The sequence below is a fragment of the Leptonychotes weddellii genome, chromosome 1 (assembly GCF_054177405.1).
Source record: "Leptonychotes weddellii isolate Sample4059 chromosome 1, ASM5417740v2, whole genome shotgun sequence".
NCBI classification, from domain to species: domain Eukaryota; kingdom Metazoa; phylum Chordata; class Mammalia; order Carnivora; family Phocidae; genus Leptonychotes; species Leptonychotes weddellii.
Genome location: NC_138369.1, coordinates 144867183 through 144881300, shown reverse-complemented (window position 1 = coordinate 144881300; position 14118 = coordinate 144867183). Strand labels below are relative to the sequence as shown.

At 38.6% G+C, this 14118-nt stretch overlaps 1 non-coding gene across 1 annotated transcript; it reads left to right on the top strand.

Moving 5' to 3' along the window:
* Positions 1 to 7427: 7427 nt before the first annotated feature.
* On the top strand, positions 7428 to 13905 carry LOC102748140 (uncharacterized). The gene is made up of 2 exons (XR_004074835.2): positions 7428 to 8463; positions 10084 to 13905. It is a non-coding gene; the product is annotated as an uncharacterized LOC102748140 (transcript).
* Positions 13906 to 14118: the final 213 nt, after the last annotated feature.

Here is a 14118-nt window from a genome sequence, read left to right as displayed (position 1 = left end):
CAACTAGTAAGTAAGTACTCACTTTCATTCAACAGATATTTATTGTAAATATATGTCAACATTGTATTAAGTGCTGGAGTACTAGGGAGTACAAAAATACATAAAAAATAGCCAGCATTCCTGATTTGTAATTTAAACAAATAAAATGAATACAAAAACAAATAAAATTGAACAATAAAGAGAAGGAATGGAATGGAATGGAATAAAATGCTAAAATGAAAAGGAATAGGAAAATTATTTTTCTATTCTTGGCTCCTCCTTACATAATTATCATACCTATATTACTATAAAAAGCTTAAGGACATAATCTATCCTATTTTTTGCAGTATCTTTAACACCTGCCATAGTGGAGAATATAAATTTAAGTGAGTAAATAAATAAATAGTAAGATGTTACACAAGAGAAACAGAAAATGCTATGAGCACTAAAACCAACACTGTGAATATAACTACCTCAAGCACTAAAGAATCACCTTATTGTTACTGAAATAAATCATGTAAATGTTTTCTCAAATTCTTATTTTTTGAAATCCATCATTTATGCCTTTGAAGTGGGGACTGAAGTTTTAGAAGTGACATTCTTATTGATCTTTACAGTAAAAACTAAATCTTTCAAGAGTAGTTCAGGCTGGATTTCTCAGTTTATCCTAACAGGATGTAATTTTGTATGTAAGTATGCATGTAGTTTTCTAAATATTAAAATATTCTTTTTAATCATATTCCTCATGGAGAAATTGTCTGAACAAAAACCAAACGCTGAAGCACGGCCCCAAGCTTCTAAACTGTTTTTACTGAGTGAGAGGAGACCCTGACACCTTATTACCCAATCCTGCTGGAAACTCTGGCCTGCAGGAATTAGCAGCCCATGGGAGCTACAGGTCTGAAACCTGGAACAGGTTTGAAACCTGGAACAGGGCGCCAGAAGTCTGAAACCTGGAACCTGTTACATAAAGCCCCATGCTCAAACATGCACATCTGACTTCCACCCAGGAGATAGCCCTGATCTCTTTAGAAATTGTAGAGTAAGCCAAGAAATCAACTCCAAGGATTATGTGCTCTGCTTTGCTTCAGGGGCCCCAGTTTACATCCCAATGGTTCTGAGAAGTTTCCATGACCAAACCTAAGAACAAGAGGCAGAGACCTGAAGGCACACAAGTGACCCACGCTGGCTACTCTGTGGACACAGGCCAGTTCTTACGCCACTCTGAGGAATGCAAACGGTACGTTCAGGATTGAACTGCTTTATCTTCCTTGTAAGTAAATTATTCATTACCCCCTCCTTTTGCACATTTTGTCCTCCATTTTCTCTGTGATCGCCCTGCTTTCATTTTTCCAGTTCTTATCTAAGCTACCTCAATTGCCTTGGGCTCTGCTCCCCTCAGAAACTTAAATAGGATACCAGATTTATTAGCTAAAAAACTGAGTCAAGACGGACCATGAGAGACTATGGACTCCCGGGAAACAATCTGAGGGTTTCAGAGGGGAGGGGAGTGGGGGGATGGGTTAGGCCGGTGATGGGTATTAAGGAGGACACGTATTGCATGGAGCACTGGGTGTTATACGCAAACAATGAATCATGGAACACTGCATCAAAAACTAATGATGTACTGTATGGTGACTAACATAATATAAAAAAAAAAGAACTTAGTCAAAAATTTATTTTCAACAAATCAGGGAGCAGGGAAAAAGAAGCTGCTTTGTGATGTCTTTGATACTCAGCTTTTCAGAAAGCTATTGCTTAAATTATTGTTTTAAATCTTTGAACTATGTGTCTTAACTTTTTCCGATGGCACGCTAACATTGCACAAAACATGGAAAGTTACAGAAACTCATTTCTGTAAGTCAGTGCCCCCACATGAACAGCAGGGGTCAGTAGCATACCAAGAATTGTGGAACCGGTCCCAGGCTCTCGGAAACACTGCTGAATTGCTGCCCTGGGTCTGTGTACAACCCCACGATGATCTCAGCTCTCAGATGAAGTCTTTTGTTTTGTGTCTTTACAATGCACTGTTCAGTCTTCTATATGAGTTGTGACTTATTCAGACAGCATTTCATTGTGACAGTTTAACTTAAGAGAAAGAAAGGTGAAAGAGAAAGAAAAAAGGAAAGAGGAAGGAGAAAACTAAAATGCGGCCAACTGAAACACATAGACAAGGAAGAAGTGATCTTGCGTATACTTCAAGTTTGTCCCTTCTCCGTTCCCATCCACTTAAAGCCTGAACACTGTTTTTCTGGATTGCAGACCACTGTAATTCCCCACTTCCCTCACTCCATACCACACACCCAATTTCGTTCTACCACCTCTGCCATACAATTTTCTGTTAAAACAACAGAGGTCTTTATAAAAAGAAAAAAAAAAAAAAAACTGTTTTAAGCCAAATACTTGACTTTTGAAAAGAATTCAAAAAACTCCTATGTCATGTTCTGGCCTTTAGTCAAGCTTCCCAGTATAGAATTTTAATGTTTTTATGCTTTCTGAACATTTTTAGTCAAGATACACTTCATTGATACGTTTTGATAAAAATTCTTCCCCTGTAAACTCACACCTTCAGATAAATAGTAAAAAGCTATAGTTGTGAAGCGATATCTGATGTGTTTTGGGGTAGAATGAAAAACGGAAACTAAAATATTAGAGATTTTTTTAAGATTTTATTTATTTATTCGAAAGAGAGAGCGCAGGAGCAGGGGGAGGGGGAGAAGGAGAGGCAGAGGGAGAAGCAGACTCCCCACTGAAGAAAAGAGCCCTACGTGGGGCTTGATCCCAGGAACCCAGGATCATGACCTAAGCCAAAGGCAGACATTTATCCAACTGAGCCACCTGGGCACCCCATAAAATATTAGAGATATTAAAATTATATTCAAGGATCATTCCCATTGCACTGGGCAGGTGTTTAGTAATCCAGTCCTCAAAGTCAGCAGGGATGAAACTATTTTCATGCATAAATTGAGTTGTACCCCAAAATATAATTCCCACAAGCCTGGCTTCCTCTTCTACCTAGGCTGGAATACCCAGAGTTATTAATGTATTCCTATAGAGGTATTGAGTTCTAACTGTGGAGTGGCAGCAGTAATATTATTTTAACATCTAGCACCAAAATTCCTCTTGAAGGGGTTGTCTTGTTACCTCCCTGACTGACAGGGCCCTATCTGATCCTCTTTGATTTGTCCCCTCTGGCCTATCTCCTACTGTCCTCCTGCATACCCCACTCTAGCCTCACCAGCCTCTTTGCTGTTCTTGGAAAACATACCAGGTAGTCCTGTGCCTGGGAGTCTTTGCTCCACCTGTTCTCTCTCATCAGGATAAATCTTACCTCCCTTATCCAAGTGACTCATTCCTTCACCGACTCAAGAGTTTGTGCGAAAGTCACCTTCTCAGTGAGGCCTTCCCTGAACACCTATTTAAAATGGAATATTGGGGCGCCTGGGTAGCTCAGTTGGTTAAGCGACTGCCTTCGGCTCAGGTCATGATCCTGGAGTCCCGGGATCGAGTCCCGCATCAGGCTCCTTGCTCGGCAGGGAGTCTGCTTCTCCCTCTGACCCTCCTCCCTCTCATGCTCTCTGTCTCTCATTCTCTCTGTCTCAAATAAATAAAAATAAAAAATAAAAATAAAAATAAAAAAAATATATTGTTTAAAATGGAATATTGCCCTCACCCCTCCTCCTTTATTTTCCTCAAGAGCACTTAGCATCATCAAATATGCTATATATCACATATATAAATAGAATATGAGATGAGATATCCGAGACCAAATACATCAACCAGTAGAGGGCTTGCCCCTGCTATCACAAGGACAAATAAAGTTGGTTGATTCCAAAGCAAAACCCAACTCTACACTTCACGTAAAAGACAAAGACATACCTAAAACAAAATAATTCAAGAAATGCTAATGAAGAAAGGACGGGCAAAGGTATACCAAGAAGATGCAAATAAAAAGAAAGAATTGCAATTTTGAAATCCAAATAACTAGAGTTCAGTCCAAAAACCATGACTGAAACAAAGAGCACCTGATAATGCTAAAGGTTACAATTCACAGTCAAAATAAAATATTTTTGAAAGATAGGCAGCAAATAATACAGTAGCTTCTTTCATATAGTAGAAACTACAAGAGATTCAAAGAGAATAGAAATATATAAATAATTGCAAACTTTAGTATACTTCTCTTAGTCCAAGACAAGAAAAAATCATTTACAATAATTGACTCTTTACATATAGACACATGTATACCTAAAATAATTACATAAAGAAAAATACAAATAATATTCTGCATCAACAATATAAGTAAAAATTCAATTTACCCAAAGGATACAAAAATACAGATTCAAAGGGGTACATGCCCCCCAGTGTTTATAGCAGCATTATCAACAATAGCCAAACTGTGGAGAAAACCCAGACATCCACTGACTGATGAATAGATGAAGAAGATGTGGCATGTGTATGTATATATATATAGTGAAATATTACTCAGCCATCAAAAAAGTTTAAGATCTTTTTTTATTTATTTGACAAAGAGAGTGAGAGAGCACAAGCAGGGGGAGCGGCAGAGGGAGAGCGAGAAGCAGACTCCCTTGCTGAGCAGGGAGCTGGATGAGGGGCTCAGTCCCAGGATCCTGGGATCATGACCTGAGCCGAAGGCAGACATCCAACCCACTGAGCCACTCAGGCACCCCAAGAGCTAAAGTGTATTGTGCTAAAGTGAAATAAGTCAGTAAGAAAAAGACAAACACCATATGATCTCACTCATATGTGGAATTTAAGAAAGCAGATGAACATATGGGAAGGGTAAAAAGAAAAAAAAAGATACCATAACAATAGAGAACAAACTGAGAGTTGATGGAGGGAGGTGGGTGGGGGTTGGGCTAGATGGGTAATGGGTATTAAAGAAGGCACTTGTGATGAGCACTGGGTGTTGTATGTAAGTGATGAATCACTGAATTCTACTCCAGAAACCAACATTGCACTGTATGTTCACTAACTAAAATTTAAATTAAAAAAAAATCCATCACTATCAAAACATTAAGAAAGACTTCCCACCTTGAAATTTTAAATTTTTCTATTAAACTTAGCCTGGCTCAAAGGGAAATACCAACTGATACTGAGAATTTCTAGAAAAAAATTATGAAGGGGCGCCTGGGTGGCTCAGTCGGTTGGACGTCTACCTTTGGCTCAGGTCGTGATCTCAGGGTCCTGGGATCGAGCCCCAAGTCCTGCTCCCTGCTCAGCAGGGAGTCTGCTTCTCCCTCTCCCTCTGCCCCTCCACCTGCTTGTGCTCTCTCTCCTCTTTTTATCTCTCTCTCAAATAAATAAATAAAATCTTTTAAAAAAATAATGAAAACATAGCATCAGAGTCTACAAGATAATGCTGACTGTTTATAATAAAATTCATAGATCTAAATATTTATATCAATAAAAATGAGACAAATAAATGAGTGAGACATCACACTCGAAAAGTTAGAAATATTTAAGTCTTGTTTTGGTCTTTGTTTTTTTTTTCCAATTTAGATTTAATTTTCTTTTTAATTAAACAACCTAGATTAGATTAGAAAACAACCTGAAAAAACTAAACCTAATTGCATTAAACTACATGTAGCACTTTTAATTAGATATAATATTGATACTGTTATTTTGAAACTATATATTATAAGAAAAAGTAAGTAATTTTGTTAATATTATTAGGTACCATGTGTTTCAGCAGAAAAGTGATGCAATATAAAATCAAATACGTTAAGTAAAAAATTCTATAATGTTTCATTAGAACTGGAATATCGGCACAAATTTATGATTTATTTTTATCTTTCTTTGAAAAACCTTAAATTTGGGGCGCCTGGGTGGCTCAGTTGTTAAGCATCTGCCTTTGGCTCAGGTCATGATCCCAGGGTCCTGGGATCGAGCCCCGCACTGGGCTCCCTGCTCCGCAGGAAGCCTGCTTCTCCCTCTCCCACTCCCCCTGCTTGTGTTCCCTCTCTTCGCTGTGTCTCTCTCTGTCAAATAAATAAATAAAATCTTTAAAAAAAAAAAAAGAAAAACCTTATATTTTCTAGATCTTGCATTGTAAAGTGTGAAAAGTAACAGCAAGCTGTTTAGCCATGAACATCCTTAAGTGCATGGATTGTGGTCACCAAATACATTTTGCACTGACAGCAGTGAGGACGCCTTTGAGAAACGGCTGATTTTGGTCTAGAGCAGTAAATGCTCCAATATGACACTGGGACTCTTACAGAATCAGAATGCAAGGAAGCTATCAAGACATTTGTGGTTGTCGGGACGCCTGGGTGGCTCAGTCGGTTAAGCGTCTGCCTTCGGCTCAGGTCATGATCCCAGGGTTCTGGGATCAAGCCCCGCATCGGGCTTCCTGCTCAGCAAGGAGCCTGCTTTTCCCTCTCCCTCTGCTTGTGCTCTCTCTCTCTCAAATATATACATAAATAAAATCTTAAAAAAAAAAAAAAGACATTTGTGGTTGTCAAATGAACATAGGAGCCAAAGATGGGCAATTTGAGCTTTAAAATGAATAATCACAGCAATTACATAAAAATGAAAATAGAGTTTCCAGTAGAATCAATGGAAAACTCCTAGAAGCAACAGAACTTTCGAAATGGTAGCAAGATGTAAAATGATACATAAATATCAATATCTTCATATACTTCAGCAATAAGCAGTTATAGGGAAAAATAGAAGAGCTGACCCCATATACATTAGCAACATCAAAAAAAAGAAAAATACTGTAGGAATAAATTTAACAAGAAATGGGCAAACCCTCTATGAGGAAAACTTAGAGCCTTCCTAAAACACACAAAGCTGGGATGTGAATAAAAGAAAAAGTAGAACCGCACTCTTCAATAGAATTATGCAAAATCATAAACTAATACCAATTTTTAAAAGTATTTTCATGGATGTAGATTCTATATTTAATATGGAAAAATAAATAAATGAGAATATCCAAAAAAGAGGGGGGAAAAAAAACAGGCCTGGCCCTACCAGATATTGGAATATATTATACAGTTTCTGCAATTAAAACAGTGTATTAGCACAGGAGTAGACAATCAGATCAATGGAAAAAATAGAAAATATAGATACAGACTCAAGTACAATGTGGAAATTTATGTGTGTGGTACCTCAAATCACTGGGAGAAAAGTGTACTTTCTAAAATTAAATCTTGTTTAAAAAGCTAAATGCTACTTTGAAAATAAATAAAATTGGATATAATATCACCTAGGTGGAATTCCAGCAAAAAATTTAAAAAAAAAATTGTTTCAACTTGGATCGTACAATGAAGAACCAATCTGCATATCCAAATTGAAGGAGATTCTGGTAAACCACTGGCCTGAACTTTTCAAAAATGTCAATGCTAAAAAAAATAAATAAATAAACAAAAAAGGCTGGGGTCGTGTTCTCAATTTAAGGGCTCTCAAGAGACTTGATAACTAATTGCGATCTGTGATCCTTGTTAAATCCTGGATTTATGTTTTACAAACAACAATAGAGTAAGCAAGGTTTTAGCGGGGGGACAATCGAGGAAATAAGAATATGAACTACATAGTCAATTACAATAATGTAATAACGTTTAGCGATTTGGACTCTATGCCTTAAGAGTTTATGATACATTGTCTGGAGACACTGTATTGTAATCTTATAGGACAGTAGTCCTCAGTAGGAGTGATTTTGCTGCTCTCTCCCCTACACTCATTTGGCAGGGTATAGAAACATTTCTGGTTGTCATAGCTGGGGGAAGGGAGGGCTGCTGCGGGCATCTAGCGTGTAGAGGCCAAGGATGCCACTAAACATTGTACGAAGAGCAAGACTGCTCCTCCCCCCAACCCCAACACACAAAAAAATCATCTTGCCTAAAATGTCAATAGCGCTGAGGTTGAGAAACCTTGGTGCGGGAGAATTCCTTATTCTTAGGGGATGGCTAGATCCTAGGCTAAAATAAATGAAATTGTCCTTTGAGCAGGTGAAAACACTGGTAACATCTAAGGGTGAAGGGTTATGATGTCTATAGCTAACTCTCAAATTTCTGTTCAGCAGAAACCACGGTACGTGTCCTTCCGCCCTGACTTCCTGTCTCCCTCGGGGACCCGGGAGGGTCGCCCCCCACTGCTAGCGTGGAGCTGACTGGCGGAGCCTGCGCGGTGAGAGGAGCTTGCCCGCGGCCACTGCGCAGGCGCCGGGCAGCTCGCCGGACTCCCGCTGTGTTTCTCCAAAAGTTACAGTCCCCCGGGTGGACCACCGTCCAGCGCAGCTGCACACAGCAGAGAAGGGAAAAGAAAACTCCCCGGGGGCTCCGTTGGCTTCTCTGGGAGTGACAAAGATGCTTTCCCACTAGAAGCCCGGAAGCCTCCTCCTTTGCAATCGGATAAGGGCTGCAATGAGCACGACTCATTCTTTTGAAGCCCCCTGCTAGGAAGAGCCACTTGTGTTTGGGCCCGCGGTGCCTGGCCATCCCCTTCCAGGCTGGATCTGCAGAGGTGAGTTTTTTATACTCTCTTTAGTGCATTCCCCTTCCCGTATCTGACGAGCCTGGGCAGTACTACATCTCGTGACACCACTGACTGAAAGTGCCCCGGGCAGGCGCATTCCATACCCAGCGCCTCACCAGCAAGCGCTAATCTAGGTGACGTTTAAAATACCTTAAAATTCTTTAGCCTTGAGTCCCTTAATCAAGGAGTTGGCACACTTTTCCTGTGAAGAGCCAGATAGCAGATATTTTAGGATTTGCAGACCAGGAACGGTCTCTGTCTTGTATTTGTCTCTGTTTCAACAACCTCTTAAAAATGTAAAAACAAAAAACAAACAAAAAACCTAGCTGCTGGCTTGACAAAAACATGCACATTATAATGATTAGATTGATCACTCACTTTACCCAGCACGAGGCTAGAGCTTCTTTCTGGCCTGCACCCTGTCCCAGATCCCACCAGTTTTGCAGTAAGGACTTAGGTTCCACAAGGGCTGTAACCCACCGAGTTTACTTGACTTCACCGGCCATCCTTTGTTCTCCATCCTTTGGGTGCCTCCACCTGCATCTGCTCCTCCTCCCTGCCAGATGGCCTCTGGTGAGTTCCTGGCAGTCAGCAAGACTACCAAGAAAACCCCAGACCAGGAGCCAAGCCCTTCTCTACTCTAAAATGTCAATTGATTCCTCTCTAGGAGCAAAAGCCAAAGTTCCTACATCGTGAATAAATTAGAATAAAGGTAATACAGGAGTATGTCAGGCAATTGTGTTTTTATAGCATTTTTTCTAGTGATAAATGTAATATATGTCCACTATGGTAATTGGGAAAATACTGAAAAAAATATATAGAAGAAAATAAAAATCCTCCACATCCCAACCGACAAAAAAAGGAGAAAAAACAAATACTAAATGTTTATGTATTCTTTAGGCCCTTTTTCCAATACGTATCCATAGGACGAATTACTGAACAACTGGGTTTTTAAAAATATTTCTTAAGAAACTTTTGTTAAAGTCCAAAATACAGAAAAGTGTGCAAACTCTAAATATACAGTTCAGTAAACTTTCGAAGACTAAAGCAGATATGCCCTTGCAACCACCATCCAAATCAAGAAATAGACCATTCCTAGGCCCCTTCATCCCCCTGCCCTGTCAGGGGCAACTTCTCCCCCAAATAAAATCACTGCCTTATCCTCAAATACACAGATTAGTTTTGTAAGTTCTTGAATTTCAGTGAAATGAATTATCCATTAAGTTTTCTATAATATTTGGTTCTTTCCCTTTATATTATAATTGAGATTCATCCATGTCATTATTGCTTTTAACAGGTCTCTTTTTTTTTCTTACTTTATTTTATGCGGTTTGGCATTCCATTATATGAATATAATACATTTTATTGTTTATACTATTATTTTTTAAGTAACAGATTTATTGAGATATAATTCTTATAAAATTCATCTATTTAAAGTATGCAATTAAATAGTTTTTTTAGTACAATCACAGATTTATCATCATCACAATTTTAGAACATTTTCATCACCTCAAAACAATTCCGTACTCTTCAGCTATCACCTTGTAGCCATGCCCCACCATCCTCTCCAGCCCGAAGTAACCACGAATCTACTTTCTGTCTTTATAGGTTTGCTTATTGTGGACATTTCATGAAAATGGGATTGTATACTGTGGAGTCTTTTGTGACTGGTCCTGGATTTTCATGTTATTTCCAGGTTTGGGGCTATTACAAATAATACTACTGGGAACATTTTTATACATATCTGTATGTTATACGTATCTATAGATAGATTTGTATCACACAGATACATATTTCTGTTGGGATATATACCTAAGAGTGGAATAGCTCAGACATAGGTTTATGCTTATGGTTAGTTATAGTTGATAGTGCCAAACTCTTTTTTAAGTTTACACTCCAACCGGCAGTGTATAATGAGTTTTCATGGCTCCACAACTCGCCAACATTTGGTGGTTGTGTGGTTTCAGCTTATATTTCTCTGATGACTAATGAAAAAGAACATCTTTCCATGTGATTATTAGTCATTTGAATATCCTCTTTTAGTAAAGCACCTTATGAGTCTTCTTTTCTATTGGGTTTTTGTCTTTTTCTATTTGACTTGTTTATTCTAATGTGAGTCCATTTTCATTTATCAATGCTGCCCAAAAACACCTTTCCCTAATCTGTGGCTTGCATTTTAATTATCTCATTGTTAAATGTTAATAAATGTAAATTTTTTATTTTTATATAAGTCTAATTTATCAGTCTTCCTTTATGGTTCATGTCTTTGCTATCCTGCTTAAGAAATCATTGCCTACAAGGACATCTAAAAACTCCTATGTTACATATAGGAATTTACATCTATGTTACAAGTTACATCTAAAAACATACTGTTTTTTCATTGAACAGTTAGATCTAACCATGTAGAATTGATTTCGAAGTATGGTATGAAGTAAGGGTTAATTTTATTTATTTATTTTTTCAATTTTTTAATATAGTTACACTACTGACCAAGGTCCAAAGGACCTTCCTTTTCCCACTGCTCTGCAGCACTGTCCTTGTCATAAATCAGTAGAAAGACAAATCAGTGAAGATGTTGGAATTAGTAGGCAAGGACTTTATAATAACCATGACAAATGCATCAAAGAATCTTATTAAAGAGAAGATAAAATAGATGAAGAGATAGGAAATTTCAAGAGAGATACAGATAATATTTTTTTAAAAAAATGGAAATCCTAGAACTAAAAAATACAATATCTGAAATTATTTGATAGGTTTATCAGTGCATTGGACACAACAATGAAAGGATCATTCAGCTGGAAACAGGTCACTAGAAATCATCCAAATTTAAACATACTGAGAAAAAAAAAGTTTTAAAATAAACAAGCATCAGTGACTGATGGAATAGTAGCAAGTGATCTAACATACATGAAATTGAACTCCTAAAAGCAAGGAAAGAGAGTATGGGGCAGAAGAATATTTGAAAAAATATTAGCAAAAGATTTCTGAATTTATTCAAACCTATTTATCCTAGGATGTTTACTTGTTTTCAGTGGAGCGTTAATCCCAATATCCTAGGTTGCTATGAATGGAATTTAGAAGTTAACATAAATCTACATGAATAAGCAGGACATTTTAAAGTCACACAAAACATGGAAAAATACCTTACTGATTGGAACTTTCCTGAGCATTACTGTACTTCTATAAATGTTGCCTACTTACTAAAGGCCAGTAGCACCACCCCAATCGTAGTAACATCAAAATGTCCTCAGTTTTTCAAAACATCCTTTGGTGCATAATATAGCCTACATACAGTGAGGACCCCTGTCTCAGGTGACCTTCCACTGTCTCCTTTGTCCACACCCTTTTGAACCTTATCTTCTAATGCTCACATCCGTCTAACCACACTGGCCCCTTTCCATCTCACAGCTTTCCCCAAATGCTCCTCCCCCAGATATCCATATGACTGATTCTTTTCTCCTCGTATTTCCTCAACAAGACCTGTAGATTGAACAAGACAAAACAAAAGCCTTTCACATTCTTTCCTTCCTAGTTTATTTTTATCTATAGCCTTTATTTGAAATGCTGTGTATTTCAATTATTTAATCTGCTTATTGTCAGGGCGCCTGGGTGGCTCATTTGGTCAAGCGTCTGCCTTTGGCTCAGGTCATGATCCCACTGGGATCAGAGTCCCGCATCGGGCTCCTTGCTCAGCAGAGAGCCTGCTTCTCCCTCTCCCTGCTGTTCCCCTTGCTTGTTCTCTCTCTAACATTATCATTGTTAACATTTTTCTCAAGGCTGACATGTAGGCAACCTTAACTTATTCCTAATAACTCCCTATATCTTTCAGGGTCAATTCCTTCAGTTTTCATGAATAAGTAGGCCTGGTAGTACTCCAGTAATTTACATTTTTAAGGTATGTTTGAGTTTCTTAGCAAAAAGAATTACAGCAGTCAAAGCTCCAGCTTTTTAACTAAGGAGAATAAGAAATATGATATGACTGTTTCCAAAGCAACAAAAAGCTTTACCTGATTAAGTAGACTGAGGATTCCTCCTTACTAGATTGAAGTATCCAACCAAATTGCTGAGGGCCCCCTCACAAAGAAAAACTGCTTAGAGCTATCGTCACAAAAAAAAAAAAAAAAAAAAATTTGCCTATTCAATTATAAGCTGATTTGAACCCAACTTTTTTTCTTTACGCATTCAGGCTTCAGGATGGATGATGAAATTTCAAATAGGAAAGAGATGTAAAATCATCAAAATTACTATAAACTGTGCTGCCAGCTGAATGCGTGTTTCTTGTAGCATATGCAGAGTAAAGGACAATTTTATTCCTGCATTATACAATCCCCCAACAGCCTGCTAACCTATTGTCTTAATCCAGGTGATTCTTGATTCTTTGTCTCAGAGCCTGAGACAAAGGTATACACATTCTATTTGGGAATGTGATCCCAGGGAACAGGAATGAAAGAGAGAGGGGTGAACAGGGGTAAAATGGAAAGAAAATCCAAGCAAAACACCTAGTGTTATGGGGTAGTCCACCACTGTTAATGGGAACTTAGTGCAGGCAGATCCTTCTCGGGATTCTTATTCAACTTTGGTTCAGAACCGCCCACCACCCCTGGGGGATGAAAGGGAGAAGCATTCATCTCTCAGCAGCCATCTCCTCCTCGCTGAGGGCTGCTCCCATGGGTGTTAACTTCTCCATCGCTATCAGTTGCAAAGACCGAAGAGCCTTCCGGGTACCAGAGCATCACACAGTTGCCCCACCAGAGAAGTCTGGGGACAGGAAGCTGGGTTCTTGGTGCATACCTGAAGTGAGGCACTCACTGGCAGTACAGAACAGGGCGAAACCTGCTCCAGCTGTTCACCAGAGCTGTGGCTGGAATTGGAGGTTATAGAAATTTGGGGGAGTGCACAAGAGGCATCTTATGAGCCTATAGAAGGTGCTCTTAGCCTCACCTAAATCTGTATCCTTCTTTCTATAATCAAATTTCAGTGTCCAGCACCTGGGTGGCTCAGTCAGTTAAGCATCTGCCTTCAGCTCAGGTCATGATCCCAGGGTTCTGGGATCAAGCCCCCCATCGAGCTCCGCGCTCAGCATGGAATCTGCTTGTCCCTCTCCCTCTCCTCCCCTGGCTTGCGTGTGCGTGCACTCTCTCTCCCAAATAAATAAAATCTTTAAAAAAAAAGTTTCAATGTCCAGAACAAGGTTGGCAAAAGGGTTAAATCAGGAAGGTTAAATGTATTAGAAGATGTATGTTAATAATAGTCCTAACCTGGAGTGATGTTGAATAGAAATTGACATTAGAACTTGGAAGATTCAAAAATGATTCTACTTGAAAAATTGGACCATTGGATAGAGATATTGGACATTGTCTAAACTCATGTAATTTCAAAAATAATCATGAATTGTTTGGGGGGAAATGGAGAAATAAAATTAACAATTTATTGTGTCTCTATGAGCTTTATAAATGAACATCATTAACTTTTCCTGAAATATTGTTTTCTACTGTCACATAGCACCAGTGATACAGAGCTTATAACCAATTAAAGAAGAATTGGTAGAAATACAGGAAGGAACAATATTGGGATGAGTTCCATCACATAGAGGGTTGTCATTAATATTGGTTGGAATTGGGGGGGAAACTTCATGCTTTAACT